Raw genomic sequence first — 6,785 nt, 5'->3', positions numbered from 1 at the left:
CTGCCCCCGCCAGCAACAGAACCACTGAACCACTGTTAGTTATCCTTCTTCTAGTTCAAAGTGGCCCCCTTTCTTATTTATAATCATCCCCCATAATGCTCCTAACAAGCTGACTTTATGTTTATTTGCATATAGCCTGCTCCACCCCACCCCATGCAAACTCCATGAGGGCGATAGACAGACTTTGTCCTGTTTCCTGTCGCATCCCTGGTGCAATGTGCCCGACACACTACCTGTGACAGCGGTTGACAGGTTTCTCAGAAGCGTCTCCTGAGGTCCAGGGAGGTCAACTGACTTTCTCAAAACCGGCTTCCAAGGAGACTGCACTCTTTACACTCCCCAAGGGGTGTCTAGCCTCTTTTGGGATCAAGAATCATTACCTCACTAGGCTGCCTGAGCCAGGTGAGAGATGAGTCTAGTAGCACTTTCCCTGAGTGGTGAGGCGAGGAGCCCGGAGTGCAGAAAGGCGGAAAAGGATGGTAGGGGCAGGGCCGACAGGGGGCGGAGCCTAGGGGCGGGGCCTGGATGCCGGAGCCAATGGGGTGCCGCGGCGCGGGGAGGCCGGACCGCCGAAGGGAGATGCTGGCGCGCCGCGGGTTGCGGAGGCTGAGCTCCGGGACCTGGAGAGGATTCGCAAGAGGGTGCAGCGGCCAAGACACCCACCCAGCTCCGCATTGCTGGCGGCCCCCGCGGTAAGCAGAGAGCCGCAGCGAAGTAGACTTTGTAGGGTGTCTGGCAGCGGGAGATCGCCCCCCCAACACTCCGCAGCCGAGACTACTGGTGGCGTCCTCGAGCCTGGCTGCGTCCCCGGGCACTTCACTGTGTGCCGGCTGGATGCGGGCGCGCGGAGGGGCCCCGCAGCGAGGCGCAGAGCCGCCCCGCCACGCCGCCTCGCCAGGCTGCTGCTGTCCGGCCCCGGGGCCCGACCCTGGGACAGACAGGTCCCTGCGCCAGGAGTGCCAAGGGGCTGCAAACCGGAGGGGCTCGGGGTGGTGGCTGCACAGAGTATCTCCACCCAGCGCCAGGGCCCGGGGGACAGCTTGCGGGATGTCAGGGGCCGCAGCGACCGGACCTCTGCTCTGCCTCGAGCACTAGACCCCTCATGGCCTGTTGCCCTGAGGGTAGGGGGCAGATTTGCCATGCCATTTCCTATTCCCAGTCATCCTGGGCGCAGCAAAAACAGCTCCGAGCGGTTGTTTCCCTGGCCAAGATAGGAGTAGAGACGAGCCCTTGATTCAGAGCCGCGTGTATTTATTCAGCATTTATTGGGCTCCTTTTGTGTGCCTGACGCTGTGCTTAAGGAAGCCCTAGAGGCACGAAGAAGGGCCTTGGAAGAGCTCCTGGGGCTTAGAAGGACAATAGGAGGAACAATTATTGTGCAGTGTAATACAGGGGACGGAGATGTAGAGGACTGTGACCAAGCCAGGAAGACTTCAGAGAGGAGGTGACTATTAAGTGGACACTAAAGGAGTAAGAGGGTTTGCCAGGATGAAAGCTGTGTGTGTTGGAGGTGGGGAAGGCTTGATGGGATAGCAGGAATTCCAGATAGATTTTCTTGTGCAAAGATAAAGAAAGTGAAAAAAGCCCTGTACCCTGACTTAGAACCTCAGATAACCCAACATCAGTCAATCAAGTAGGATGGGGGTATACTGTGGCTAGGAAATGAACTGTCAACACCACAGGGGACTAAAGCATGCACAGACCTTTAAAACTGAGAATTTTGTCCTGGGATGAAGGAGGGCAGTGGAAGAATTCTGCAGTGATTGAGTCACTCTGGTAGCTCTGTGGAAAATGGATGGAGGCTGGAGCAGGGGAAAGCTGATAAATTGTAGCTATTATTGGGGAGGTGGCTGCAAATACTCTGGCCCCTTGAGGCAGCCCTATCTGCCCAGGAGCCCCGCTCCCTGCCTTTTTCTAGCCGTGGATTCATTAGGGTGATGCCTAGGGGCAATGGTGTCCATGTGATGCCTGCTTCTGTGGGTCATTTTAATATTGTTTCTGGAAGCTTTGACCTCATCTTTGTCATCAGAAATTGCCCTTGGAGGAGAGTAAAGGGTACCCCACTTCCCCGTTTCAGACCTGCTGGCCTTCCCTTCTTCACTGGATCTTCTTTCTATCCTGCAGAGATACAACCTCAGCTATTAGAGGCTGCAGTAAAGAGCAGGGGCCGCTGGGGAGTCAGACCAGAAAGTCACTTTAGCTATGTTCCTGGGGGACATTATCAACCTTTCTGAACCTCAGTTTTCTGATTTAAAAGGAAATCATCATCCCTATCTACCATAGGTCTGGTTCCCTGAAAAAAGACTCAAAGACTTTGAGATTTGTATGCAGGGAATTCCTGGAGAGTGGGCACTCTAGGGGCTGGGGAAGAAGAAGGACTGAGCAGAGGGACAGGTTGATATGTGGTGGAGTGTTAAAGAGGCCTCCATTGATCCCCTGAGGCATGGGGCTGGGACTCTGAAGCCAATGAGTGCAGGCTATCCCCAGGGAGGGAGCAAAACTTTGGGTGTCCCTTCAACAGGACAGTTCCTAAAGAGAGAGACTCAACTGTGAGCTGTGAGAAGGCAACACCTCCTGTAGTGTGGGGAGCAGGTGTGCCTGTGTGGCAGGTGGGACTGAGGGCCGGACCAGGGCAGGCACCAGGAAGGATGGGCTTGGGATGTACATGAGATGACTGAGAGAAAGAGCTTTGTACTGGTCCTGGTGCTGGGCAGGCATTTTTAAAGTGTTCAATTTTCTTAGCTTTTAACTTCTTGACTGCTCTGAAAATAGATTTTGGAATTTAAGTTGAGTAAATCAGCTTTTATAAAGAAAGAACCTTTAGTAGTAACAGCCATGTTGGCTGCTGCTGCCGGTAATTGAATGCCTGTTATGTCTATGCATTCTCTCCTAGTTATTCAGTAGTCCTCCAAGTTAGGCGCTCTTACTGTCGTTTTAGAGTCAACCAGGTTTTCCAAAACCCAGCAGAGTAGGTGTCCTCTTTCCATAAAATTATAACAATAACAAGTATCAAAACTATATGATCTGTTATGCTTCCTGGACTGATTTTATTAGTGGATTTATTAGTTTATTCATTCCTTAAAAAAAAAAACACCTCAACTATTAATTGAATCAGTGAGCATTGAATGCCTCCTAAACGGTGGGTGCTGTCCTAAGTGCTGAAAATATAGTGCAGTCTATCTATTCGGGGAGACAGACATTAAATGTTTTGCTTCTTCAAAAGCAAACACTGATGTTTGCAACATTGCATTGTGTAGCCAGAATATGATAGAGAGTAATAGGACAATTTCCCAATGGAGTCCTTCTCATCCTCCAGTTTCAAGATAACCCCCTCACGCCTTTTGGACCATCCTGTGTAAAGCAAGTCCCCTCCCTTTTACTTTCCCTTCACGGCACTTGTCCATCCATTTGCTGGTCCTCCCCACTAGTCTGAAGGCTCCAGGGGGTCGTTGCTTTATCCCAAGAGCCAAGCACAATTCTTAGCACAAATTTCTTGAATGATAGAAATGAATTAAGAATGAATCATTCAATCACAGAGTGGCCAGGAAGGTCAGCTGGAGGAGTGACATTTACCCTGGGATCCGAAGGATGAGATAGATGCAGCAATGCCAAGACCAAGAGGCAGAGAGAACATCCTGTTCAAGGACCATGAGGTGGAGAAATGGAGTGCAGCGTGACTGGGTAGCAGCCTGCCATGAGTTTGGAGAAGTAGACGGGGCCTTGGAAGGCCATGCTGAGCTCGGATTTTCCTCACAGTGCAATGAACAATCATTGAAGGATGTTAAGTCTAGGACTCACCTGGCATTATAGGATGTATTTGTTTGTTTCTGTCGTGCTTCTAGGAGGCAAGCTCTATGGAAAAAAAGTGCTCAGTAAGTACTCTTGAAGAGAATGGATGACCTGGTTTGTGTAGCTACCAGGTGAAAGTAGAGGAGTGAGAAGAATGGGATCTTGTCACAAATTGGGAGTTAGGTGAGAGATGTTGGTGTCCTGGCTGCACCATAGCAATGGTATTGGAGAGAAGTAGGATTGGAGCTACCTATCTTTTGGGTTTAAAATGTACAGGACTTGAATTATTAGATGTGGGGCATACAGTAAAAGGAAAGATCAAGGATACCCCCCCCAGGTCTATGGTTTAAAAATGGGTGAATGCCAGATTTCCATCAAGAGATGAATGGATAAACAAAATATGGTACATACTAACAATGGAATATTACTTGGCCATGAAAAGGAACAAAGTGCCAATGCATGCTACAATGTGAATGAACCATGAAAACATTCTAAGTGAAAGAAGGTAGACACAAAAGGTCAGGTAGTATGTGATTCCATTTATATGAAATATCCAGGACAGGTGAATCTATAGAGATAAAAAATGGATTGGCGTTTCATGTTTGCCAGGGGCTAGGGAAGAAAGGATAAATGAGGTGTGACTGCTTAAAGGGTAAGTGGTTTCCTATTGTGGTGATGAAAATGTTTTGGAATCAGATAGATATGGGATTGCACAACATTATGAATGTCCTAAATGGGACTGAATTGTACACATTACAGTGGTTACTTTTATGTTATGTGAATTTCATGTCAATTAAAAAAAAGATTGGGTGAATGGATGGGAGCACCAGTCACAAAGTGGAGGAGAGTAGGTTTGGAGCAAGGAAGAGTTCAGGGAGTAAATTCACATGCTTTCTTGGAGTTGTGTGAGGCATTGGCATGGAACCTGGGGTGGAGGAGTCTGAGTTGGAGATGCAAAGGAGGACTGTGAGCAATTAGAAGTCAGCCAACAAAACAGATGAGATCTAGGGTCAGAGAATGTAGATGAGCACATTCGAGCCTGGATCATTCTTTAATATAAACTTATGAGGAAGATGCTATTCTCATTTACAGCCAACCCCCCTCCCGCAGTGAACTTGCCCAAGGTTAGATAATTTCTTCTTGTGGGTTCCCTCGCTTCCAGTCCTTTACCTGTCCCATCTCTGCGTGGTGCCATTTTGAATTTCAGCAAAGACCCTGCCTCCCTCCTGTAGTTGAGTAATCACATGTAGCAGGCTCTGTTATGGGCAGAAGTTGGTGGAGAAGGTAGAAATGGCCCAAATCTTATGGATTTTTACCTGGTAAACAAGCAGTTGCAGCCAATGGATACAGGGGACCTTAGGAGCCTGGAGCAGGGCATCTGTCCCGGGGTTGGGAGTGAGAGGATGCTTCCTAGAGAAAGTGACAGCTAACTTGAGATTTTCAGCAAAAGCAGAAGGGTTGAGCCTGAGAAAGAGAATGATTCGCTAGAGGGTTTATGATCCGTGGTCACCTCCGAGGGGAGCTCACCAGTCTCTTTATTCCCCAGGCCTTCATAGCTCAGTGGCATTTTCCAATTCATTGAGAAGGTCTATATTTTCTATAACTCTGGAGGCAATAGGTAGAAAAATGGCTTGGGTTTGATGTTAAGTGGGAGCTTCAAAGGGGTGGCCATGTAGGGTGCAAACAACCTGGCTTTCAAAGCCAGGCTCCATCTCAAGAGCAAGCGACTTATTCTCTCTGAACCCTACTCTTTCATATCTGTGAAATGGAGCCAATGACATCCACTGCTCAGTGTACAAAATGAATGAGGTGATACTCTAAAGTACAGGACACATAATAAACGCACAGGGAAAAAATGTTATCTCATTATCTTTGGAGAGGATGAGTTTCTTAATAGACCAGTGGTCCCCACCCTATGCACACTATTTGAAATACAGATATCCACGCTCCCCCTAAAGAATCTGATTTAGATGATGGAATAGGGTTAAAACATAGTGATCTGTTTGTGTAGAAAGCACCCCAGATGATTCAGATAAAAGTAAGGTCTAGGAACATTAGTTCAGACTAAGTGCTTGAGTCATTTCTACAATGAACGTGAAAGGGTTAACCACCTAAAAGCAGACTGGTGCCTTCTAGGAATTATTAGCCAATGATGGGGCTGACCGATGATGTAATGTCTTTGGCTGGCACTCCATTGGTTAAATGTATTGTTTCTCTCGATTCAGCTGTGCGAGGAGCAAAGCTCGAGCACAAGGGTTAATATTTCTGTGGCAGCAGAGAGAGCTATTTTTTTTTCCATTCCTCATCTGCTCGATGTGAGTGTATAACACGGCAGCAGATTGTTGCCCTTCTCCTTCCAGTAAACAGCTGCACCTTCCTCCTTCCCTCCTCCCAAGCAGAGCACATGTCTCCGTAGTACTACGGAGGAGGAGGACCAAGAGAGGGAGGAGGGGGAGGAGGGGGGAGGAGGATCGTTTAGGGACAAGAGAGCTCTTGCAAAGTTGGGCACTGCAGTCTCTTTGCCACTGGGGACAGGCAGAGCCCCAGCTGCTCTGGCCTTACAGAGGTCCTCCTGGATGAATTGCTAACCTGTCACCTGCTTCTGAGCGCTGTTCAGCCTGGCGGGACCCTCAAACCAGGAGGTGAGCTCCGGGTTTTGGAAGACAGAGTGGGCCTAGCAGAGGAGCCCGAGGGCAGGTGGATGGGAACAGTTTCAGCCTGAAGGTCAGGCACAGGCTTTGTCTCATGACTGCCCAGGCAGGTGGCGTGAACTTGGGCGTGATGGTCCCCCTCTCTGGGTCTCTTGCTCCAGTGCTCAGTGTGAAGCTTGGATTAGGGCTGACTGAGTTCTGGAGGACACTGGCTGGGAGTGTGCTGACCGGGAGCTATAAACAAGCTTGCTCTTGGTGCAGCTTTCTATCACACGCTCCCTGAAGGTACACGCTTTGCTCTGGAATCGGGTGCAGGAGGGAGCATAACCCAGGCTCATCCTTACG

The 6,785-nt window shown here is 49.1% G+C and overlaps 1 protein-coding gene across 2 annotated transcripts in view; it reads left to right on the top strand.

The window, feature by feature from the left end:
• The first annotated feature begins 644 nt into the window (after positions 1–644).
• Positions 645–6,785, top strand: part of SYN3 (synapsin III) — a 445,360-nt gene continuing 439,219 nt past the window's right edge. Inside the window, exon 1 of one of the 2 annotated variants that reach the window (XM_066358238.1) lies at positions 645–692. The gene's annotated coding sequence lies outside the window, so the exon portion shown is untranslated. Of the gene's footprint in view, positions 693–6,291; positions 6,432–6,785 lie in introns of those variants that run through there. The other variant, XM_066358237.1, reaches the window with a different exon arrangement.

The sequence above is a fragment of the Saccopteryx leptura genome, chromosome 1, assembly GCF_036850995.1.
Source record: "Saccopteryx leptura isolate mSacLep1 chromosome 1, mSacLep1_pri_phased_curated, whole genome shotgun sequence".
NCBI lineage: Eukaryota > Metazoa > Chordata > Mammalia > Chiroptera > Emballonuridae > Saccopteryx > Saccopteryx leptura.
This window is presented reverse-complemented; position numbering and strand designations above follow the sequence as displayed.